The sequence below is a fragment of the Helianthus annuus genome, chromosome 9 (assembly GCF_002127325.2).
Source record: "Helianthus annuus cultivar XRQ/B chromosome 9, HanXRQr2.0-SUNRISE, whole genome shotgun sequence".
NCBI lineage: Eukaryota > Viridiplantae > Streptophyta > Magnoliopsida > Asterales > Asteraceae > Helianthus > Helianthus annuus.
Genome location: NC_035441.2, coordinates 141,065,136 through 141,091,695, shown reverse-complemented (window position 1 = coordinate 141,091,695; position 26,560 = coordinate 141,065,136). Strand labels below are relative to the sequence as shown.

At 38.3% G+C, this 26,560-nt stretch overlaps 2 long non-coding RNA genes across 2 annotated transcripts; both read left to right on the top strand.

Moving 5' to 3' along the window:
* The first annotated feature begins 18,317 nt into the window (after positions 1-18,317).
* Positions 18,318-19,860, top strand: LOC110874743. The gene is made up of 3 exons (XR_002556186.2): positions 18,318-18,440; positions 19,065-19,152; positions 19,624-19,860. It is a non-coding gene; the product is annotated as an uncharacterized LOC110874743 (long non-coding RNA).
* A 2,297-nt stretch (positions 19,861-22,157) lies between these two features.
* LOC110874744 lies at positions 22,158-23,404 on the top strand. The gene is made up of 3 exons (XR_002556187.1): positions 22,158-22,286; positions 22,820-22,873; positions 23,137-23,404. It is a non-coding gene; the product is annotated as an uncharacterized LOC110874744 (long non-coding RNA).
* Positions 23,405-26,560: the final 3,156 nt, after the last annotated feature.

The following is a 26,560-nucleotide window of genomic DNA, read 5'->3' as shown; positions in this document are numbered from 1 at the left end:
TCCCCCATTATTTATAAATAAACCCCTAGAATGAGGGTAAAGTGGTCTTTTAAACCATAATTATTTTTTAGTCCCTCAATCTATTACATTTAAATCCTTGACATTTAACATAATTATGGGTAATTAGTTACACTCCCCCCCCTCTTTAATTCTTTAATTTATTCCTGCGATATCTTACAATCTGTAACGTTTTAAAAAAAATCCGAAGGTACCATGACGATCGGCACATTTTTTTAAATGTTTCGATAGTTGTCTTTTTTAGTTTCGCCGTGCGTTCATAAAGTACAAATAGCTTATGCGTAAATGTACAATTGATTAAAGCCAACATTTGTTTTTTACCCAAGCCAGCTTTGACCATTACCTAGCTACCGTGCATTAACATTTGTTTTTTACCCAAGTTTTTTATTTTGAACGGCATTAATAAACTAAAATATTCCCTAATTTTACTTGTACAGAGTCAGTTTGTTGTGGCATGTTTAATATAGTAAGTATAGATAAAACTCACAACAAACTTCCTATTAAACATGCCACAACAAACTAAACAGGATATGTGCATCTTATTTTAAAAACTTAAAACTCACAACAAACTTCCTAAATAAATGGATGACCAATCTAAAACTAAACTCTAATGGACTACTATAAATACATAGCAAACACTCACAATTCTACATTTCTATTGCTAAACAGATTTAAAATATGGAGCCAGTTCTGAATTCACTTGATACGAAAAAACAAGCATGTGATATTGAAAAATCTAAGGTCGGTTCTATGATAAGTTTTGTTATATCGCAATAATGAATAATGGTTTTCTTTTATTTACTTTTATGTGAATACTAACTTATTTGATTTTTCAGATTCAACACACCAATTTAAACACCCCAGTTGTCGAACAAGCTTTTGTTAGTTTTTAAGTAATATTTTCGCTTATAATCTTTCATATTAACAAGTTCGTTATGTTATTATTTGGTGTTTTATTGTAGGATGATGGTGATAATAGTGTTGAAATTATTTCTTATGGTGCAATGTTCAGTCCATACAAGTCTAAGCTTCAACGTCAATTTAGTGAAAAGGTAATTTTAAAATTTATTTAATATTTTTTAAATTTTTTATTCAATATTTGTTCTTTTTTAAATTTATTTAATCATTTTTTAACCTTTTTATTAAATTTTTGTTTTTTAAGGATCGGAAGTATGAGAATCAAAAGAAAAGATCTAAGAGACTCTCTGAATGGAAATGGGTCGAGGTTATAAATTTAGATGATTCTGAGGACGATGAGAAAGAAGATGAATTAGATGATACTGCTGATTCGAGCACAAACAAGAAAAACGGATAAAAAAAAGAAGAGATTTTAGATGAAATATATCAAGTGTTTTTATGTTTTTTTCATTTTCAGTTGTTTTTGTTTGATATAGACTATCCCATGAATAATAAAGTTTATTTTATATTTGAAGTTTATGTTTTGTGTTATTTTATTGCACTTATAATTTACATCTCGATTGAACTAATATACTTTAGTACTTAATCATGTTCGTATTATATAATTTACATGTTCGTACTTGATCATTTCCAAAGAGATAAATTCGATTACCAAGAATGGCCAAGACATGAAAACTACCTCTTGGTTTAGAGTAAATTCAAGATTGTATTTACAAAGCACACTAAACTTATTCAATTTAACAGTCATGTTCCACGAGAATTTCATATATATCAATTAGTGCCTTCTATAAAAAAAATTGTTGGACGACACGAGATATGAAAAAATAATTATATAATATTATAGATTTTTTGAATAATTTGTATTTCTTAAATAAAAAGATAAAGTTAATAAAGATATAAACTTTTACATCCTATTTTTTTATAAAAACTGTTTTATATAAATATGATTTTTTAAATATTTATAAAAATGAAATTTAACATTAGTTAAAGGTGTTTAAAACGTACTTACAAGTCACCTACTATTTTTTACTTTTTACTTTTTCAAAAACGAAAATTTTAAAATTAAAGTTTATTGGATGAGTATGATGTGGATATTTAAAAAATTTATGGACTTTAAACAATAAAATTATAAACTTTATCATTTCACCAACAAAATAAACTTACTTTATAACAATAGCAACTTATTTTTTTTTTTTTTTTGTCATTTGTTTAGTATTTTTTATTAACAAACGAATCTTTACATGTTTAAAACAGTTTTTCTATACTTTATTTATTATTAATTTTTATAACAAAACAAAACTTTGATATTTAGTAGATAGAAGATAAACTATGTTCCAAAATTTTAGGAATTATTTAATACTAATTTTCAGATTAGTAGATAGATAGTAAACTATATCCCAAAATTTTAGGAATTATTTAATACTAATTTACGATATTTAGTAGATAAATAGTAAACTATGTCCCAAAATTTTAGGAATTATAAGTCAACTAATAAAAAAATAATTATTGCAGTTATTCTTGGATATTAATCTAATAATTTGCATTTTTTAATTAAAAAGTAATAAAGTAATAAACTTTAAAGCTAAACTAAAAAACTGAACTTACTATGATATAAAGTTAATAAAAAATAATTATTTTATAAACATTTTTATAACAAGTAATATAAATAAAATACTCCGGAAATTTACAATCTTTACTAGATAAATTCTAAACTGGGTTCCAAATTTTTAGGAATTATAAGTTCAACTATATTGTTATAGATAATATTAGTCAGTTCTTAAATAATTATTTACCAACTTGACTAGAGACATAGTAGTAGATTGTGTTGCATATTTTTAGAGATTATTAGTTAAAAGTAGACCCATATAGATAAGATTAGTTAGGAACTAAAAATTTGAACTTAGTATGATATAAAGTTAATAAAGATATAAACTCTTATCATCCTATTTTTTATATTTGTAAAAACCCGAAATTTAACAATTTAAGTTAAAGCTCTAAAACGTATTTACGAGTCAAATACTATTTTTTATTTTTATAAAAACGAAAATTTTAAACTTAAAGTTTATTGGATGAGTACTATGTGGATATTTATAAAAAGTTATGAACTTTAAAGAATAAAATTATACTTTATGATTTAACCAATAAAATAAACAAACTTTACAATTATAACAACTTATCTTTTATTTTTTGTCTTTTGATTATTAATTTTTATACAAAAAAAAAACAATATTTTTTGTCTTTTGGTTATTATTTTTTATAAAAGAACAAAACTTTTACATATGTGTAAACTTATGACATATATCCACCACAATAATGTTATCATAAATATTATACGAATAAGAAAACTACCAGAAATGAGTGTTGCAATGCAAAGTGTCGCCCCCGCCGCATCGCGCGGGCACCCTACTAGTTTACATAATATAGATCAAAATATATTATAACATATTAAATAATTAGTTGGTAATTGTTGATGGACTAATTAGGTTTCCTCCTGGGTGCTTATATAAGGAGAATTATGTGGAGGTTAAGGGGTTACTCAGTTACACAATTACACACACCCCATTAGCTATAACATCATAATTTCGACCTCCTCTCCTAGCCGATATCCCTTTTCGGTTTTCTTATTCCCCATCATTAGTCAGCACCCTAAGAAGGAACCAAATCACGATGACAAGCATGTCGAACTCCATTACTGGATTCTCCAACGCACTGTCTGCTATAACAGGTATGTTTTAATGTTTCCTTCATGTATAAACAGAACTAAACCAACATATAGAGAAAATGATTATAAAAGACAATTAATAAATGATAAAGTGATAAACCACTAACATTTCCTAGATGGAAAGTCGTTATGAGAATTTGTATCCCTTTGTTAGGGTGTCCGGGGCATTTAGCGGGGAGGCATGCGGTGAGTGGAGTTTCCGAGCGGGAACACCGCCGCCATCAAATCGCGGAAGCTAATCGGGGATTGAGAGCGGTGGGTATTCATCGATGAGGGGATTCAATTTTAAACGGCTATATAGCCGTTATATATTTATAAAAAAAAATTCCTAACCCCTATAAATACTACTACTTCAATCTTTTTATTTTTCAAACCCAAAACAACTCTCACCCATTCAACTCATCTAATTTTTTTAACCAATCTTTAAAAAAAATGGATTCCAAGTTCCCGTTTTTTTCTCCCCTGCCCGACTTTCCCGACGATGAAGATTCATCGTCAAGCGATGCTAGTTTAATTTTCTTCCAAAATCTCATCCAACAAGCGGAGCTACTAGACACGTGTAACACCTCGAATTTTTGTGTCCAATGATGTGTTAACACGTGTCATTTGATTACACGTGGCATTGATATTAAATAAAGGACTAATTTTGACAAACCTTGAAAGTATGTAAATTCGAGGGTTATAAATGTCAACAAAGGGTAAATATACTGTATAGTAACCCTAAATGATGCTCGTACCTTCAAACGAATAAATCATGGATCATACGGAAGCGAAACGCGGAAGAAAGTGAGAGATTACGAGCTACAGGGGTTAACCGTGTCAACATGTTTAAATTATACCTCTGAGTGACCCTTTAACGTTCCCGAGGCTTTGTAACGGTATTATACGCTCACCAGAATATACTATATAAATTCCGCGAAGTTCCGTTTTAAAACGGGAAAGTTATGATCAAATTCGTATGAGAAGGGTTAAAAGCGCCAATAATATAATTTAAGGCTTTTCGGATAATAAGTAATATATCCGGGGGCTTAACAATACGGGTAAATAACGCGAGGTCCTTAATTGTAATTAACCGAGGGCCAAATCGCAAAGTTACCCCTTCAAACCCGAAAGGTCAGGTAATTAATTACCAAGATTTTATAATCATTACAAAAGATTTAAAAAGATATTCATTTTAACCCCTTACGGACCGTAAAGGTTATGCCTTACGGACCGTAAGGAGGGGAATGATTGATTTTGATCCGCCTCTGGCTTACGGACCGCAAGGCCGAAGCCATACGGTCCGTAAGCGATGCCCAGCGACAGAAAGTTGGCCAGCGACAGAAAGTTGGCTGCAAGGCCGAAGCCATACGGTTCAATTTTACTTAGTAATGTAGCTAAAAACCAAACCGTCGTAACTACGGTTTGACTTCAAAATAAATCCGTAATGGCTCAGTCTTATGACGGATCAAAAGTAGTTATGAGTTGGTATTTATGTGGGTAATAAACCTCTAAAAGGGTTCCCTCTGATCACCACTCTAACTAGCTCAAATGTCGAGTCAAACGAATGCTTAAAAAGTCAACAGAAAGCTATTTTTGCGATTCTTGCATAATCTGTGATATAAATGATATGCAACCTGTTTAGACACTCATAAAACATGATATTAAGTATATAAACTTGTTTACGCTCGTTTGAATCGACCATTTGCTATATTGACCCGGTTCGGAGCCGAATGTCGCAAAAGTTTGACTTTTGCTTTGACTTCAGTTCTGACCCGTTTTAGTGAGGTATAGATATGCCTTAGGACTCTATTAGGACCAGGTTACATGATGGTATAAACCTCTGTGACCGGTTCGTTGGTTGTCCGAGTCTTTTACGCATTTCCGTTAATCGCCTAAAAGTTGACCGTAACGGCCTTTTTAAAATAAAACGAGTATTTCGGACGCGTGAACGGACCATAACCTTGCTTACTAAATTATAAGCATGTCCTTAAAGTTTCACGTCAATCCGAGGTCTAGAATGAAAGTTATGCTAAATAGCGCATTTATAAGAAACTTTTGTAATAAACGGCGCAATTAGCATAACGCCTATCTAAACCAAGATTTCGTCACCAAAACTTTTACCCACTGTTATAAAATAATATTTTTTGGAATTTTAAAGATTTTTAATAATTTTTACCTTGCTCATAACCTGCGGTTATGGCTACGGTTCGGTAAATACCGAATATGCCCTTTTCGGCCAAAACTTGAGTTCTACAAGGTCTTTTGACCCGATTCCAGTTGCTACTGATTTTAAACAATAAATAAAGTATTTTAGACTCTATAAACTGTTCGGGAAACTCAGATTTCCTGTAGAACTCGAAAAGTTCTTTAAAAGTCCTTAAAATGACCGAAAAACCCCTACGGGGCGATATATTAACTAAAACTCGTTACGGGCATCACGGAAGGTATCCTACTGATACCACAACCTCTTTAAGGCATATTGACTTAGGAAACAAGCGTAGGACTCTCATGGTTAACCGTTTCGCCTATTGCGCGCACGGTTCGGCTTATGGAACTAGTTTTCATAAATTAGCCGATATGGGTCAAACCATATTATTTTGACCCTAAAATCCAGAGTGTGAACTTTAAACCCATATAAAACAAGTCTCTGAACTTGTTGGGTCAGAATCACACTCCATTCTCGGTTTTCGCCTTTTCGCGCGATTAAACCATATCTACCTTTTGAAACCAACCGGTCTAGGCTACGGCTAATATAAAGACCTGTTAGGATTCTAATAGGTTAATTAAAACCTTCGTTCCAGAATAGGAGCCCCAGTAAAAGCTATCTGTGACGTAATCCATTAAGGAATATACTTGCAAAGGTAAATACTTTTAACTTATTTTCCCTTATACGGGCTTGGGATACGGTATATTAATACCGCTTGATTGAGCATCATATCTTCCATCGCTTAGGTGGTTAATTGAATAATGTGATCGGCTCATTTAAACAGTCTTGTTACTTAAAAGCCTTTGGGGGGTTAATGACCGTTGTCCCGGATATCCTTGGCATCATTTTACGAAATGGCCACGACCTCGACATCCCGGTGTAGGCGTACACCCGGTATATTATGTCGACATTATTATTATTAAAAGACGTAGCCGTTGGTTTTTACACCACGGTTTTACGCAATGTGGTGTGTCTATTAATCTTTAACCCGGACAGGATCCGGGCTACTGAACGCATAAAAGGACATGTAATTCGTTCACAAGATCTTAATAATTTTCCCAAGTTATAAAAGAGTTTGTGCCTCGTGCATTCAAATCAATTTTAATAAACATTTTCAAATGTGTCAGTTGAACGTATTTACCAGTGTAAACTGACGTATTTTCCCCAAAAGATTAAGTGCAGGTATTACACGAAATTTGGCTGGTAATAGCTTCCTAGCATCACGAATAGTCTCGCAAACTTGATGCTGTATCTGACTGAACAATACTTTATCTTATTTATGATCCCCTGTGGATACAATTCGACTTCTGTAATACACTTGATATTACATTCAAAAGGTTGAATTATATTTATCTTTATGCTTCCGCTGTGCATTCATATAATTGTGTGGTTTGACTATATTGTTGCCAACTACGTCACGGTAATCCCCCACCGGTGATACACGTGGAAATCGGGGTGTGACAGGTTGGTATCAGAGCCAACATTGAGTGAATTAAACACTATCCTAATGTGTTTAATCTCAGTGACACAATTGCACATACTTGAGTCTAGACAAGAACATAGGACAAATTCGAATTGTTATTCCAATTTTGTCTTTTTCTTTCATTATTAGTATTTAAAGTTTTATAAAGCAGGAAATATGCCGCCAGTGATTTTCCGAGGTAGAGGAAGGGGAAGAAGAGGCAGAGGAGAGATCGTTACTCACCACGATCACGAAGCCGGGCCTTCAAATACGCGAGCTCCTTAAACTACAAGGAGTGAAGAACCGCAGAGGCGAAGAGACCTTTATGAACCTGCGAGGCATTCCACCTCGCACAGCTCGACGCCATCATACCGGCACTCATTCGGGCCAAATTCCGAGAATGACCCCAACAACCCGCAACCCTCCTTCATACCTCTACAGCGTTCGGTATCACACCGAAATTTTGACGACCCTACTCCATACTTCAGAGGTCAGTTTAATCCAGCTGACTACATCCAGGAACCTTCGGGCTTTGTTCCGTTAGGACCACAAGATCATTTCTCCGAAGATCATATGGACGAGGATACTGATCCGACAGAACCTGCTCGTGGTACGCCCACGCACCCAATAGAAGTCTCTGATGGGTCATCCTTCCATGGCACACCCTATCAGGGACCAGATAGCTTCCAAGCGTTGTTCGACCGACATGAGTGGTACTACACGCCACCTCAGCAAACATCACAACAACAGCGACATCCGCAAGATCCTTCCGAGGATTCACGCTTCGTGGCAGTTACGCCACCACCTCCGCCACCGGCACAACCAGTAATGCCTGATCCGCCAAGGTGTAGGAGGACAAATGCTCGTATGTCCACACGAGGAGGAGGGGATTTCCACTTCAGCACCCCTCGACACTCCAGTAGTAGCCACTATCCGCCACTACAAGAAGAAGGACCTTCAAGTCCTGTACAGGAGGCGAACTCCGCACCAGCTGCACCAAATTCGCCACCATTTGCGTATGACCAACCCATACCTGCTTACACGGGTCCAACGTCTTACAACCCGTTCGAACCGTCATCGCAAGCTCATTACAACTACAACTATGAGCGCGACCCATATGTGGTAGCGGCAAGGTATAAAGCCCGCTATCCAGACGGAAATCTAGGGATACCGGATTACTCAGCTCATGGGTATCCAGCACCACCTAGACCTCCAGTGCCGCAACCAGCGCCACAACCACGTTTCTCTCCTCCTGAGCATGAAGAGATACTCCACCGACTGGATCGTGTGGAGAGAGAGTTCGAGGAAGAGAAAAAGAGCCACCGAGGATTTCTCAAAGGCTTGGCAAACCTATTAAAGGGCAAAAAGAAGAAACGTGATCACTAGCCCTTAATAGTTGTACTAAGTAATTTCTATTTTTGAAATAAGTCCCTGCGTGGACACTTATCGTATTTTAGTCCTTCGCGGACTTATCCGTAAATCCCTACAAGGACACATGTCGTGTACTAGTCCCTGTATGGACCTATCTTTTATTTAACCTTTATAAAGGTATGTACTTGCTTTAAAGACCCGTTTAGGGCAATATGTGATTGTATTTGAAACTATGGAATGTATGTTTTGAGTTTTGTTTTAATATGTATGAAATAAATCAAAACCATTCCTTTTCAATTGATCTGCCTAAATAAAGAATCTTAAGAGTGAAACCTAGCCTGGTGTCTTTTAAGATCCGGCCAAGATGGTACGACCTAATTAAAAGATTCCCTGTTAACCTCTGCAAGCATGTTGACGATCATGGCAGATGTGATTCGTTAAAATCACACATGTCATTCTTATACAATAATCCTTTAAAGGATTTCAAAGACCCAACTAAATGATTTATAAATCATGGGCAAAAATCACCAATAAAGGTGATCAAATTATCAAACATCCACTAGTGATGTAGTGCCTACGGGCCAACCTTATTAAAACATCCATTAGCGATGTAGTGCCTACGGGCCAACCTTATTAAAACATCCATTAGCGATGTAGTGCCTACGGGCCAACCTTAATAATATATCCATTAGTGGTGTAGTGCCTATGGGCCGTAATAATTGTCTTATAAGGACAAAAGACGGTGGTGGTCTATGACTCCCTGTCATAAAGAGATGAAAGAACTACGGTTCAAATCTCTATGCCTTTGATTCTCTGAAATCTCGGCTAACATTATAAAACATCCTCGTGGTTAGGCTTTATGCCGCCAATATTATTGTTATAGCTAAAATAGGACATATTCAAATCCTAAAATTAAGTGAGTAATAAGTTAACCAAATATGGTCTCTGTTACCATGGTTAACGAATTGCCATAAAAGACAATTCCATAATAAACTCCTGAATAAAATTTTGTTATCTTCTGTAACAGATTCAAGTTACAATGGCGGATCCCAACGGAGTAAACAGCCATACAAACGAAGATGACTACGACAATGCGCAAGTGCATCTGACAGGCGCACAACTAAAGGCTCTGATTGACAACGCTGTTCAGGCAGCTCTTGATCGTCAATACACCGAGTCTCATAGCAGAACCGTATCAAAACCACCCTCCAAACCAAAGTCACAATCCAAACCACTCTCCAAACCCAAGAAAGATGACGATAATCACTCGTCCGCTGAGAATAGTATTCGTCGTGATCGAGAATATACTGATGCATCCGGTGCCAAGGGCTGCACCTACAAGTACTTCGTGTCTTGTAAACCCCGGGAATTCACAGGGAAAAAGGGTGCTGTTGATTATATCACCTGGCTGGATGAGATGGACACTATTGTGGACAACAGTGGGTGTGCGGAGAAGGATGTGGTGAAGTTTGTGTCGCAGTCGTTTAAGGGCGAGGCCCTGGCATGGTGGAGAGCGTTGGTACAAGCATCGGGTAAGTCTGCTCTGTACAAGATGACATGGGAGGAATTTATTGCTCTCATTAAAGAAAACTACTGCCCTCAGCATAAGGTGGAGAAGATCGAGTCTGATTTTGTGTCATTGGTAATGACAAACCTGGACTGCCAGGCCTATTTGACGAGCTTCAATACGATGTCTCGCCTGGTCCCGTACCTTGTGACACCAGAGTCCAGAAGAATCGCTCGTTTCATTGGGGGATTAGAACCCGCGATAAAAGCTAGCGTGAAGGCCTCTCGGCCGACGACCTTCAGGTCAGTGACTGACCTCTCCTTGTCTCTCACTTTAGATGCTGTCCGTCTGAGGACGCTAAGGAGCAAGGAGGCGGAAAAGAGGAAACGTGAGGACGACACCTCACGAAGGTCAAGAAAGAAACACCGTGGAAACGGTGATGGCAAGAGAGGGGCTGAAGCAAAGAAAGACGAGCAACAGTCAGGAGAAAGACCCAAATGCAAGATCTGCCAGAAACCCCACTCCGGGAAATGTAGGTTTGGGTCGAACTCACAGTCCCAGCCAAAGTCTTTTGCCTGTGGACTATGCAAGTCCAGGGACCATAAGACTGTGGACTGCAAGAAAATCAAGGATGCAACGTGCTACGGTTGCAACGAAAAGGGGCATATCAAGAGTAACTGCCCTAAGAATACCAGGAAACCGGAGGAGCACAAGAAGACAAATGCGAGAGTCTTCCGCATGGATGCAAAGGAGGCAGTGCTGAACGACAATGTTCTTACAGGTACTTTTCTCGTAAATAATATATTTGCAAGAGTACTTTTCGATTCTGGCGCTGATAAGTCCTTTGTAGACCAAAAATTTTGCGAACTATTGAATATGCCTATCAAAACCCTAGACGTAAAATACGAGGTAGAGTTAGCAGACGGCACGATAGAAACCGTCTCCACTATCCTAGAGGGATGTGAAATATCCATTAAGAACCATTCTTTTCCTCTATCTCTACTTCCTTTCAAACTAGCGGGTTTCGACATTGTTCTAGGCATGGACTGGTTATCCCACAACCAGACCCAAATCATTTGCAACAAAAGGCTTATAGTGCTAAAGACTCCGAGTGGTGAATCGTTTACCATTCGAGGAGACACGCAGTATGGATTACCCGAGGACGTATCTATGCTCAAAGCTTCTAGATGTTTGAAGAGAGGCTGTGTCATTTACATGGCTCAAGTGATAATTGAAAAGCCCAAGCCAAAGATAGAGGATCTTCCCGTTATTTCTGAATATCCAGAGGTTTTCCCCGAAGAACTACCTGGTTTACCACCAGATAGACAAGTAGCAGCTCCCATAGCTAGAGCGCCCTACAGGCTATCTCCTACTGAAATGAAGGAACTAAGGACCCAGTTGGATGAACTGTTGGCAAAAGGTTTTATCAGACCTAGTTCGTCTCCCTGGGGAGCACCTGTCCTATTTGTAAAGAAGAAGGACGGATCGATGCGGTTGTGCATCGATTATCGTGAGCTGAATAAAGTTACCATAAAGAATAGATATCCGTTGCCAAGGATCGACGATCTGTTCGATCAGCTGCAAGGAGCGAGCTACTTCTCGAAGATCGACTTAAGGTCGGGCTATCATCAGCTAAAGGTCAGAGATGAAGATGTGCATAAAACAGCATTTAGGACTGGCTACGGTCACTATGAGTTCCTAGTGATGCCTTTTGGGCTCACAAATGCACCGGTTGCGTTCATGGATCTCATGAATCGCGTCTGCAAGCCGTACTTGGACAAATTTGTCATAGTCTTCATCGACGATATCCTGATATATTCAAAGAACCAAGCTGACCACGAGAAACACCTCCGTTGTATTCTCGAATTGCTACAACGTGAGAAACTCTACGCCAAATTCTCTAAATGCGAATTCTGGCTACGAGAGGTTCAATTTTGGGTCACGTTGTAAGTGAGCGTGGTATCCAGGTGGATCCCGCTAAGGTAGAGGCAGTCATGAATTGGCAAGAGCCAAAGACGCCTACCGAAATTCGTAGTTTCCTGGGGTTAGCAGGATACTACAGGAGATTTATTGAGAATTTTTCGAGGATTGCTGCGCCCTTGACTTCCCTAACCAAGAAGAAAGAAAGGTTCATTTGGGGCCCAAAGCAGCAAGAGTCCTTCGAAATTTTGAAGCAGAAACTAAGCAACGCACCTGTGTTGACACTACCTGAAGGTTCAAATGAATTCGTAGTTTACTGCGATGCATCACACACAGGCATGGGGTGTGTGCTTATGCAGAAAGGCAAGGTGATTGCCTATGCTTCAAGGCAATTAAAGGTGCACGAAAAGAATTACACCACCCATGATTTGGAGTTGGGTGCCGTTGTATTTGCACTGAAACTGTGGAGGCATTATCTATACGGTATTAAATTTGTGATTTATTCTGATCACAAAAGCCTTCAACATCTGTTCAATCAGAAGGAGTTGAACATGAGGCAACGCCGTTGGATGGAAACCTTGAATGATTATGATTGTGAGATCAGGTACCATCCCGGTAAAGCGAATGTAGTCGCTGATGCCCTGAGCAGAAAAGAAAGGCTAAAACCTATTCGAATCAATGCCAAGAGCATTGAGGTCAAGAACAATTTGATTGAGAGGATATTAACTGCGCAGCGTGAGGCTGTGTTGGAAGCTAATTATCCTAAGGAAAAGTTAGGAGTGACTGAAGAGCAGTTAACTCTTAGCAAGGATGGAATCCTTAGATTGAATGGACGAATATGGGTTCCGATTTATGGAGGACTACGAGATGTTATCCTCCAGGAAGCCCATAGTTCCAAATATTCTGTCCATCCTGGAGCAGATAAAATGTATCAGGACTTAAAGGCAAACTATTGGTGGATAGGCTTGAAAAAGTCTGTAGCCGCCCATGTAGCAAGGTGCTTGATTTGTGCTCAAGTCAAAGCCGAGCACCAAAAGCCGTCTGGCTTGCTACAACAGCCTGAGCTTCCCGAGTGGAAGTGGGAATGCGTAACTATGGATTTTATTACCAAGTTACCAAAAACCAGGAAAGGAAACGACACGATATGGGTCATAGTTGATAGGCTGACTAAATCAGCTCATTTCCTACCCATCAAGGAGACGTATAGCTCCGATATGTTAGCCCAACTTTATGTTGATAAGATTGTAGCCTTACACGGCATACCTGTGTCTATTATCTCCGACAGAGATACTAGGTACACGTCTCATTTCTGGAAAAGCTTCCAGCAATCTTTGGGCACGCGTTTGAACTTCAGTACGGCTTACCATCCACAGACGGACGGTCAGAGTGAGCGTACCATTCAAACGTTAGAAGACATGCTTCGTGCATGTGCGATCGATTTAGGTGGTAACTGGGATAAGAACCTACCCCTAATCGAATTCTCCTACAATAATAGCTACCATACCAGCATAAAGGCTGCGCCTTTCGAGGCATTATACGGTAGGAAATGTAGATCGCCTGTTTGTTGGGTGGAAGTGGGAGAGGTCCAATTATCAGGACCGGAGATAGTTTTCCAGACGACGGACAAGATTGTCCAGATTCGGGAACGTCTCAAGGCTGCCCGCGATAGGCAGAAAAGCTACGCTGATCCGAAGCGTAAGGATTTTCACTTCGAAGTAGGTGAAAAAGTATTGCTTAAAGTATCACCCTGGAAGGGGGTGATGCGTTTCGGCAAGAAGGGCAAGCTGAGCCCGAGATACATAGGACCTTTTGAGGTCATTGAACGTGTCGGGTCAGTTGCCTATAAGTTGAACTTGCCCGAAGAGCTCAATGGAATTCACAATGTGTTCCACATCTGCAATCTCAAGAAGTGCTTCGCCGATGAATCATTGGTGATCCCACACACGGATGTGCATATAGATGAGAGCTTAAAATTCGTAGAGAAGCCATTGTCGATTGAAGATCGACAGGTGAAAAAGCTTCGAAGAAAGCACGTACCGATTGTAAAGGTCAAATGGGATGCCCGTAGAGGTCCCGAATACACGTGGGAAGTTGAAGCCACAATGAAAGAAAAATACCCCTATTTATTTGAGTAAATCTCGGGTTGAGATTTATTTTAAGGGGGTGAGGATGTAACACCTCGAATTTTTGTGTCCAATGATGTGTTAACACGTGTCATTTGATTACACGTGGCATTGATATTAAATAAAGGACTAATTTTGACAAACCTTGAAAGTATGTAAATTCGAGGGTTATAAATGTCAACAAAGGGTAAATATACTGTATAGTAACCCTAAATGATGCCCGTACCTTCAAACGAATAAATCATGGATCATACGGAAGCGAAACGCGGAAGAAAGTGAGAGATTACGAGCTACAGGGGTTAACTGTGTCAACATGTTTAAATTATACCTCTGAGTGACCCTTTAACGTTCCCGAGGCTTTGTAACGGTATTATACGCTCACCAGAATATACTATATAAATTCCGCGAAGTTCCGTTTTAAAACGGGAAAGTTATGATCAAATTCGTATGAGAAGGGTTAAAAGCGCCAATAATATAATTTAAGGCTTTTCGGATAATAAGTAATATATCCGGGGGCTTAACAATACGGGTAAATAACGCGAGGTCCTTAATTGTAATTAACCGAGGGCCAAATCGCAAAGTTACCCCTTCAAACCCGAAAGGTCAGGTAATTAATTACCAAGATTTTATAATCATTACAAAAGATTTAAAAAGATATTCATTTTAACCCCTTACGGACCGTAAAGGTTATGCCTTACGGACCGTAAGGAGGGGAATGATTGATTTTGATCTGCCTCTGGCTTACGGACCGCAAGGCCGAAGCCATACGGTCCGTAAGCGATGCCCAGCGACAGAAAGTTGGCTGTTGGCTGTCCAAAGCGGTAAAACATGAAGTAATGGGTTTCTCAGGGTCATGGGTGCCCCCTACTCGACCCATAACTCTCTAGGCCACCTGCCATTCATCCATGGTCACTTGTAGAGTGTGTTGTGATGATCTTAAAGCCCTTCTTGCACTATAAATAAGCACATTGTGTGCATAAGTTCATCACAACTCAAAAACACTTCTCTGGTCACTTCAAAAGCTCCCAAGTGTTCTTCTTTGTTCTCTAAGCAAGCTAAGCTTCTGTAAGTCGTTTAGATCCTTTGTGGTTCAATTTTACTTAGTAATGTAGCTAAAAACCAAACCGTCGTAACTACGGTTTGACTTCAAAATAAATCCGTAATGGCTCAGTCTTATGACAGATCAAAAGTAGTTATGAGTTGGTATTTATGTGGGTAATAAACCTCTAAAAGGGTTCCCTCTGATCACCACTCTAACTAGCTCAAATGTCGAGTCAAACGAATGCTTAAAAAGTCAACAGAAAGCTATTTTTGCGATTCTTGCATAATCTGTGATATAAATGATATGCAACCTGTTTAGACACTCATAAAACATGATATTAAGTATATAAACTTGTTTACGCTCGTTTGAATCGACCATTTGCTATATTGACCCGGTTCGGAGCCGAATGTCGCAAAAGTTTGACTTTTGCTTTGACTTCAGTTCTGACCCGTTTTAGTGAGGTATAGATATGCCTTAGGACTCTATTAGGACCAGGTTACATGATGGTATAAACCTCTGTGACCGGTTCGTTGGTTGTCCGAGTCTTTTACGCATTTCCGTTAATCGCCTAAAAGTTGACCGTAACGGACTTTTTAAAATAAAACGAGTATTTCAGACGCGTGAACGGATCATAACCTTGCTTACTAAATTATAAGCATGTCCTTAAAGTTTCACGTCAATCCGAGGTCTAGAATGAAAGTTATGCTAAATAGCGCATTTATAAGAAACTTTTGTAATAAACGGCGCAATTAGCATAACGCCTATCTAAACCAAGATTTCGTCACAAAAACTTTTACCCACTGTTATAAAATAATATTTTTGGAATTTTAAAGATTTTTAATAATTTTTACCTTGCTCATAACCTGCGGTTATGGCTACGGTTCGGTAAATACCGAATATGCCCTTTTCGGCCAAAACTTGAGTTCTACAAGGTCTTTTGACCCGATTCCAGTTTCTACTGATTTTAAATAATAAATAAAGTATTTTAGACTCTACAAACTGTTCGGGAAACTCAGATTTCCTGTAGAACTCGAAAAGTTCTGTAAAAGTCCTTAAAATGACCGAAAAACCCCTACGGGGCGATATATTAACTAAAACTCGTTACGGGCATCACGGAAGGTATCCTACTGATACCACAACCTCTTTAAGGCATATTGACTTAGGAAACAAGCGTAGGACTCTCATGGTTAACCGTTTCGCCTATTGCGCGCACGGTTCGGCTTATGGAACTAGTTTTCATAAATTAGCCGATATAGGTCAAACCATATTATTTTGACCTTAAAATCCAGAGTGTGAACTTTAAACCCATATAAAACAAGTCTCTGAACTTGTTGGGTCAGAATCACACTCCATTCTCGGTTTTCGCCTTTTCGCGCGATTAAACCATATCTACCTTTTGAAACCGACCGGTTTAGGCTACGGCTAATATAAAGACCCGTTAGGATTCTAATAGGTTAATTAAAACCTTCGTTCCAGAATAGGAGCCCCAGTAAAAGCTATCTGTGACGTAATCCATTAAGGAATATACTTGCAAAGGTAAATACTTTTAACTTATTTTCCCTTATACGGGCTTGGGATACGGTATATTAATACCGCTTGATTGAGCATCATATCTTCCATCGCTTAGGTGGTTAATTGAATAATGTGATCGGCTCATTTAAACAGTCTTGTTACTTAAAAGCCTTTGGGGGGTTAATGACCGTTGTCCCGGATATCCTTGGCATCATTTTACGAAATGGCCACGACCTCGACATCCCGGTGTAGGCGTACACCCGGTATATTATGTCGACATTATTATTATTAAAAGACGTAGCCGTTGGTTTTTACACCACGGTTTTACGCAATGTGGTGTGTCTATTAATCTTTAACCCGGACAGGATCCGGGCTACTGAACGCATAAAAGGACATGTAATTCGTTCACAAGATCTTAATAATTTTCCCAAGTTATAAAAGAGTTTGTGCCTCGTGCATTCAAATCAATTTTAATAAACATTTTCAAATGTGTCAGTTGAACGTATTTACCAGTGTAAACTGACGTATTTTCCCCAAAAGATTAAGTGCAGGTACTACACGAAATTTGGCTGGTAATAGCTTCCTAGCATCACGAATAGTCTCGCAAACTTGATGCTGTATCTGACTGAACAATACTTTATCTTATTTATGATCCCCTGTGGATACAATTCGACTTCTGTAATACACTTGAATTACATTCAAAAGGTTGAATTATATTTATCTTTATGCTTCCGCTGTGCATTCATATAATTGTATGGTTTGACTATATTGTTGCCAACTACGTCACGGTAATCCCCCACCGGTGATACACGTGGAAATCGGGGTGTGACAACACGGCATCGTCTAGTAAAAAAAATTGTCCGTCGAGATCGTGTGGGAGGCCACGAAACACTCATGGCCGATTATTTTGTCGATAATCCAAAATTTAATGCCGATATTTTTCGTCAGAGTTTTCATATGTCCAAGTCTTTGTTCCTAAAAATTGTTAGTGACGTGGAAGCGAATAACGAGTGGTTTCAAGAGGGCATGGACGGGAGAATGAAGAAAAGTTTCACGGCGTTGCAAAAGGTTACTTCTGCGATTAAACAACTTGCAACCGGTAATCCACCAGACGAAAACGACGAGTATTTAAATATGGCTGAAAGGACCTCTCGTGAGTGCCTTGAGTATTTCTGCGAGACGGTCTGTAAAATGTATGCCAGTGAATTCTTACGTAGACCAACGAGCCACAACGTTGCGCTATTGTATCAGGCTCATGATGTAACACCCCAAAATGAGTTTGATAATTTAAACTCGGTTAATATAAAGGAATCGGGTAAAATACCGTTTAGGATAAAAGCGAAACCGTAAAATTAAAGCTGACTAGGAATATTTAACCGAGTGGTGACATGTATATGAGTAACAAGATAATGAGTGTAAGTCTCATTATTAATTGAAACGAAATTTGAGGGACCAAAACTGTTAAAAAGGGAAACATGATTTATTATATTAAAGGAAAACACACACACACACACACAAGGTGTGCGTGGAACGATCAGGAAGAAGAACAAGGGTTCAAACCCTTGTTCTTGATAAATCTTCAAATTGAAGGGTGGAATGAAGTCCAAATTCACAACCGAACATGAATTAACGATCACCTTCACAAGGGGATCATAAGGTATGTCTTAAAACTCAGATTTGATGATCTTGTTTGAAGTGGGTTATGATTAATCCATGAATTTATATGAAATTAAGCATGTAGAGGTGATAGAAACACTAAATAGAACTTGTGTTATGAATAATTTTAAGTAATTGGGTGATTTAGAATAAAACCCATTGCATGAGTTTGAAGATGATGATCATGATGAATTTGAAGATGTTATAGTGTGATCTTGTGATGTATAGGGTGTTATATGATAGGCTAAGATAGATAAATTTGATGTGGAAATTATGATTGTGAGATTTTGCTTGAATGTAATAGTTCATAAGATGAAATAAGGAAGAACATGCTTAAAGCACTTGTACATTATGCTTAGGAAGTAGTACGCACACCAAGTGTTTGATGAAAGGTCTAAAAGACAACAACAAGTGAAATTGTATGCAAGTAATGGGTAAATAGATATAGTTCATGTGAAGATTATCTAGGGATGATGTCGAGTATACCTTATGCTTGTTTAAATGAATTTATGATGTGGAGTATGCTTCAAGTGGGTCGTATGTTAGATGTGAATTTGATATGGTTTTTCATATGTATGAGCATATATGCTAATAAGAATGTGAACGTGATGACATGAGTATATAGGAATCATGTCAAGATGGATGGGAGCTTTTGAGGCTAACGGGCTATGGAAACTCAATCAAGTAAGCGAACGAGAATACGGACGCGCAAGGTAAGTGCACTCCGAACTTACTCTTTAGTTGTTAATGTATATATGATATGTGATTATTGTTGAATGCAATGTAAGAAGATATGGATTGATGCAAGTAGTAAGTTAAGTTTTAATGGAATAGGTTGGAAGTGGTTAAGAAAAAGATTCGATTTGGTTTGGGTAAGAAAGGGAACTTACATAATGAAATTATGCTTGAATGAATAAAATGAGTTATGTATATTTGAGGATATGATCATGTAAATGGAAGCTAATGTACTAATCGTTTTTCTCTTGAGAATTAATGTGAAGTATAGGCATGGTAACAAAGGATGTGAAGGTTGACTCCACAATCTGATGCGAGAAATCGAGTGGATGGATGAAGGGGCTAGTATAAGAAAAAGCATGAAATGTTGACGCGCTATTATGCTTGTGCTAAGATTTTTGTATTATGTCACCGGTTGCTAATAATGTGTTTGAATGTGGTGACTGCAGGCTACACATGTTTGGATGTTTCATCTAGAAGCGTACGCGGTTGAAGATCGAGTCAAGACACGGATTGTATGTGGGTGTATACGTAGTCACTTAATTGAGTCATGTATGTTAGTTTTTGCATTAAATTATGAAAGAGATTAATGTATTTTAAATGAAAGAAAGAATATCATGAAGGAAATTTCTAGTTATGTAGTGTCCGCTGCGAATCTTAGGTTAAAGCGTTTTAGGGCGTTACAAGTTGGTATCAGAGCCTCGGTTTGAGTGAAATCAAGTACAAATAAGTGAGTACTTGAACTCAAACCCGTGTGCTCTTGTGACTAATGACCTGTACAATCCGAGACTCGATCAAGACCGAAAGGTAAGATTTAATATAAGTATGTATGTGAGAGGTTACTAACAATGATGTATATTGAAAGGTGAGCTTGTTGGAAAATGAGGACGTTCTGTAGTTGCGAGTTAGTACGAAGGCTAAGGCGTGTGATATGTCAGGAAAATGGACCCCAGGTACACAAATTTTAAAATTTGATAAGTATCGGTATGTAGCGTACCCTTATATATGAGGGTGAAATCCTCGAAGGATTCATATGAGTGTGGCATGAACTTAAGACCGGTTCCTGGATATAAAGTGCTAACTCTCATGAAGGCACGAGACTAGTATATGGATTGCACGCCTGGCCAGTGTGCAAAAAGCATAGGACGCTCGTGAGACCATGAGAGACACCACGTGTATGTCCGGACGAACTGGGATGGGGGTCGTGTGGGAGGGAAAAAGGGGTCCAACGATTCTTTAAGAATCAGGTTGAACATGAGAAAGAAAGAAAAGAATGGAAAGTATGAGTGAAAGGTTTGAATTCGTGAATGAATTCAAACATGAATGGAAAGGAAAGAATGGAAGGTATGAATGAAAGTTTGAATGCGTAGGTGAATACGGATCAAACTTATAAAGAATGGAAAGAAGGAACAAACGGATCAAGTTCGCGGAAAAAGTATAATTCGATGCAAGGTAAGTAAAGTTTACGCTCATTTCGTAGAATACTTATTTGTTTTATGGGTGATAAGTACGATAAGGTGAATTTGAAATAAGATGTTCCAAAACGAATCGATACGGGTCGGAACAAGTTAGAACTGGCAGTAAACCATATTTGATGGTAAAAAGGGTAAAATGGTAATTTGGTCATGGAATAATGAAGGTATAATGAGTTTTGAAAGATTTTGTTATGGGGTATGCCATGATAAGTAATAAGGGTAAAACCGTAATTTAGTTACATGGATGAATGAAAATAATGTTTAAAGAATACCTTATGGCGTAAGCGATAATGGGTTAAATGTATGGAAGAAAGGTTTAAAGATTATAACCATACGGTAAAAATCCGAAATGAGCCAAATGAGCGAATGGTAAATCGATACCATTTTATTTAAAATGTAAAAGGTTTGGGGCGTTTAGACTAAATGGGTCAATTAATGATGATATGATCAATTGATGATGATGATTAATGAACGTTTGTTGAGTTTTATGCTCACATGATGAATAGCATAAGGAAATTACGTTGCTATTAATTAGCAAGTAAAAATGCAGTGTAATTAAACGGGTCACCGCATGATCCAAGCCAGGTATGTACAAATAAGATTGTAGATATAAAGTGTGACTTTTGGTTAATTATGTATTAAGATCTTTGTCGTAAGAACCGGAGCATTTGTTGACCAAATCGCCCTCGAATGACAAAGCGGGTAAACGACCCTTACGGGCTATTTGGAAACAAGTATTATGAACGAGTAAGTCTTTTGAGAAGGGTAAAGGTTAAAGGTATAAACTTTTGGGTTTTGCCGTAATAGGAGGATCCGAGGGGTAAAACTCGGATTATATAGATCACCACGTTAGCTCCACCACAAATGTAGTTGTGGTGGAAAGCCAATTGATAAGAATTGTGAAAATATGAAGCTAGAAGCGAATAAAGGTGATCCATACTTAAAATAGACTTAAATACCCTTAACGGGTCAAAATAGATATATGAGCGAAAACGGGTTTAAGAACGTATATAAACCCGTGATATGAGCCTAGTACGATAGACAATATTAAAATTATAGGGTTCATGAGAATTTGGGATCAAACAAACGTGTTTGTTTGATAAGTGTATGAACGGGTCAAATAACTCTTAAATGAATATTAAGCCGAAAGCTTGTAAGTTAAGAATTTTCTTAATCCAGGCGTGGGATTTTGAGTCCATATGAAAGAGGACCAAATTTTGGTCATATAGGAAGAAACGGGAGGTTAAACGGTGTAACGCCCCAAGAATTTATAAACTATGTTAATAAAAATAGTATGTGTGTAGAACTAGTTAACAATAGAAAGACAAGTAAAAACTCTTGATTTCTAACTAATACATATATATATAAGTAAGATTTAGTTAAAAGAATAAGAGATTTCCTTAAGTGACAAGAGGGTGAAGATCTAGGGGGCAAGAATGACAAAAGTGAAACTTGGATGGATAAAACATGAACAAACCACAACACACACACTGGTGAATGTGTGTGTGTCGCGAACCAGGAAGGAGAAAGGGGAAAAACCCCCTTAGCATCACAAATCACCAAATTGAAGCCCCAAATGTGATCTTAAGATCGTGCATGTACTAATATTGGATCATCTACACATTATTAAACACAAGGTAAGTAGAATTTTGGTAATTGATGATCTTGAATGTGATGGGTTTTTATGAATCCTTGAACATTTGGGTAATTAGCATGAATAAGGAGTAGGAACACGATTTGGAACATGATTGATGCTGAATTTTCACTAAATGTTAGAAACTATGTAAAAACCCACTTATGATAGAATGGTAGTGATATGTAACATGGAATTTTGAGGTAGGTTAGTACATTGATGTTGTATGATGATGTTATTAACGAAATGATGTTATGTGAAATCGAATTTGGGTAAAGGTTGTATGAGATTTTGATTGAAATTGTTGATATTGATGTTATTGTCATGAACTAGTCATGTTATGCATACAAAACTTGTACCTTGTGCTTATCTAATGGTATGCACACCAAGTGTTTGTCGAAATGCTTGAATGAGTTGAATATGTGATATATATTGCTAAATGTCTAGAATAGAGAATTAGCTAGTTGTGAAATTAAAGCTATTATCAAGGGAATGGAAAGAAAGACATGATACTAAGTATGTAACTATGGATTGTAGGAATTAAGGAGGAAAGCACAAGCCGTTCCGAGTCTCAAACGAAGAACGATAAAGGTAAGTTATAGCTTACATATGATCATTATAATGTAATGTTGTAGTATACTATTGTTTAATGATTGAAGTTGTATTATGTAACAAGTTATGGTAAGCCGTTATGTAATCAAGGTATGGGTTGAATGAGCTAGAAGGGTTATGGGTGAAATTAAAGAAGCTTATGTTTACAAAGAAGGTTTAAGAGGTTAACTTGAGGTTCATATTTACAATTGATGTTGTATAAATCTTATAATAAGAACGACTAACGGATTGCTTGTATGTAGGTAAAGCGACTTGCTAAATGACGCTACTTGGATCGAACACGCTCTTGATGCACGCTTCCGCAAGGATTTTAGTTTGGGTCAAAACTTTTGTTAAATATACTTTTGGTAAATGGGTCTTTGTGTAAGTAACAAACTTGTTTGTTGTTAGATGTCAAACTCGTAGTCAAAGACAATGTTAGTTGTTTATGGAATGTTGGGTTGTAAGATATTTAGCATCTACTAGTTAGTCATGTTATGGTTAAAATGCAGAATTTTTGCTTATGAATTATTTGACCCGTTTGGTATTTTCTCCGAATGAAGTTCATTAGAGTCTTTTAAGTTTTGGCCCTTACAAGTTGGTATCAGAGCCTAGGTTTGAGGGATTCGAGTAGGTGATGGTGCTCGAACTCAAACCGAAAGCTCTTGTGAAAGTGTGTTCGTTCCAAAGCGCCACGCAAGTAAGTAATTTAAAGATTTTATGTTTATAGATAGAAACGGGATTGGGTTATGGTTTAGTTGCTAGTATATCAAGGTTGGGGATGTTAAGGTGCGCTAACGAAGGTTTCGGGGCTGCCCGAGACCATTTCGGGTTGGAAAAAGAGGCTGAGAATGAAGGTTTTGATTAAACAGCGACTGCAGGCCAGAAGCACCGTCAGCGACGGCCCTCTTGGGCGTCGGCGACGCACTTGAATGCTCCGACGGCTTAACTCCCTGCCTACGGAGAAAACTCAGCGACGGACATTTTGGGGAACCGTCGCCGACGCAGCCTTGTGCCGTCGGCGACGCCCTCTCCTGAATTGCTTTGCTGAATTGTTTTGTTTATGATTCCGAGGCTCCCAAACCCGTTCCAAACACTTGTTAAACCTTAAGAACACCTCAAATTTTCTATGAAATTTAGATTACTATTAATTACCATGCTTTAATAAGGAATGTGTAAAAGAACGAGACGTTTTATACATGGATGAGTAAAGTAAGAAGTGTATCTAGAATGTTTACAAAGAAAAGTTGGATGAAATTGCGGTTTACAAGAATGAATTAATGATTATGATTGAAGTATAGAAAGACTGAGAAAACGGATGTAATAATGTTTAACATGAATGTTCAATTGTAGATGGCAAGTGGAGGAAACACGGATACTACCGAACGTATAACTCGAAACGAGTTAAACAAGATGATTTCGGATGAGGTAACGAAGGCATTTGATGCAAACGTCTCAAAGTTAGCCCAAGAGGTGGAGGGCCAAGTACTAAGTACGGTGGAGAATATGATCACGAGCAAAGTGGATGAATTGAAGGAAATGATAACCGGGATTCAAGGCAAGAAGGAAGCAAGACGGTGCACCTACAAGGATTTCATGGCATGTAAGCCTACAACCTTTAATGGGGAGATCGATCCCATAGAATGCCAAAGATGGATAGCTAACATGGAAGGGGTGTTCATTCGAAGTCATTGTGACAAGGAAGATCAAGTCATGTTTGCCACCGGGCAACTTTTACGAAGGGCTAAAGATTGGTGGGACTCGTATAGTAAGGAGATCGGAGAGAATCGAGTTCAAACTTTGACTTGGCAAGAATTCAAACAACCTTTTATCAAATACCATTGTCCACAATCAGCGGTGGATCGAATTCAAGAAGACTTTCTCCGACTCCGACAAAGGGATGAATCTGTCAATGAAATCACGAACACCTTCCTTGATCAACTGAAGTTTTGTGAAGAAATAGTTGGAACGGAGAGAAAGAAGATTATCCGTTATCATGGCATGCTTAAGGCTGAAATCCGGGAGTTCATAACTCCTTCGAAATGTGAAACTTTGGACGAGATCATTGATCTAGCGAGGGATAGGGAAATTGAAATAAAAAGGCAAGACGAACGTGGAGAGAAAAGGCAAGCCGAGAAGGGGCCAACACAAAGCTCATCTAAGAAACCTAAAACGCATGATCAAGGAAAGAAGGAAGCTTCCAAAGGAGGTTTTCCACGATGTAAGACATGTGGGAAACCCCATTCGGGTGAATGTTTGTTGGGAAGGAAGGGGTGTTACAATTGCGGACAAGAAGGGCATCCGTACTATAATTGTCCGAATCCCAAGAGGGTATGCTATAATTGTAACGAATCGGGTCATGTGAAAGCTGATTGCCCAAAGCTCAAACAAGGAGGGAGGAAGGAAGGAAAGAAAGAAGAACCCGCGAAAGCTAAGGGAAGAATGTTCCAAATCTCCACGGAAGAAGCGAGAGCTCACCCGAATGTGGTCTCAGGTATCTATATGATAAACACTATACCCACTTATATATTATTCGATACCGGAGCTAGTAGATCATTTATTTCTAGTGAGCTTGCACGTTTCCCTTTATTCACGATAGAAAGAATGTGTACACCTCTCGAAGTAGAAATTGCCGATTGTAAGAGTTACCTTTTGCACGAAATATGTAGAGGTTGTAAAATCACCATAGATGATGAAGATTTTGATATTGATTTGATTCCCATGGTTTTGGGAGAATTTAAAGTAGTGGTAGGTATGGATTGGTTATCCCGTTATCACGCGGAAATTTTATGCGAAAACAAAATTATTCATGTGACATCCCCTAAAGGGAAACGGGTAACCATTCATGGGGAAAGGGAAGTAGGAGCAAAATTTTGCACTATCCTAGAAGCCATTAAGTACGTGAGGAATGGGAGTAAAGCATTTTTGGCCTATGTAGTCGATACCAAATTAGAAGCTTTAAAACTTGAAGATACTAAGGTAGTGAATGAATATCCGGATGTATTTCCGGACGAATTACCGGGACTTCCACCCGAGCGGGAAGTCGAGTTTCGTATCGAATTAGAACCAAATGCCAAACCGGTAGCCAAAGCCCCTTACCGGTTGGCACCCGCGGAAGTACGGGAATTAATGGTCCAACTACAAGAACTTCTTGACAAGGGTTTCATACGCCCTAGCGTATCCCCGTGGGGAGCGCCTGTCTTGTTTGTTAAAAAGAAAGACGGGTCGATGAGAATGTGCATCGACTACCGTGAACTTAATAAACTCACGGTAAAGAACCGATACCCACTTCCGAGAATAGATGATCTCTTTGATCAACTACAAGGGGCAAGTTGGTTCTCAAAAATCGACTTGCGATCGGGCTACCATCAAGTACGAGTAAGGGAAGAGGATGTACCTAAGACTGCGTTCAGAACTCGCTACGGACATTACGAATTCTTAGTAATGTCATTCGGGTTAACTAACGCTCCGGCCGCCTTTATGGATCTAATGAATAGGGTATGCCGAAATATGTTAGACCAGTTCGTCATAGTGTTTATTGATGACATTTTAGTATACTCTCGTAGCGAGTCTGAACATGCAAGTCATTTACGTCAGGTACTCGAAACGCTTCGAAAAGAAAGATTATATGCTAAGTTTTCTAAGTGTGCGTTTTGGCTTAGGGAAGTGCAGTTTTTAGGACACGTA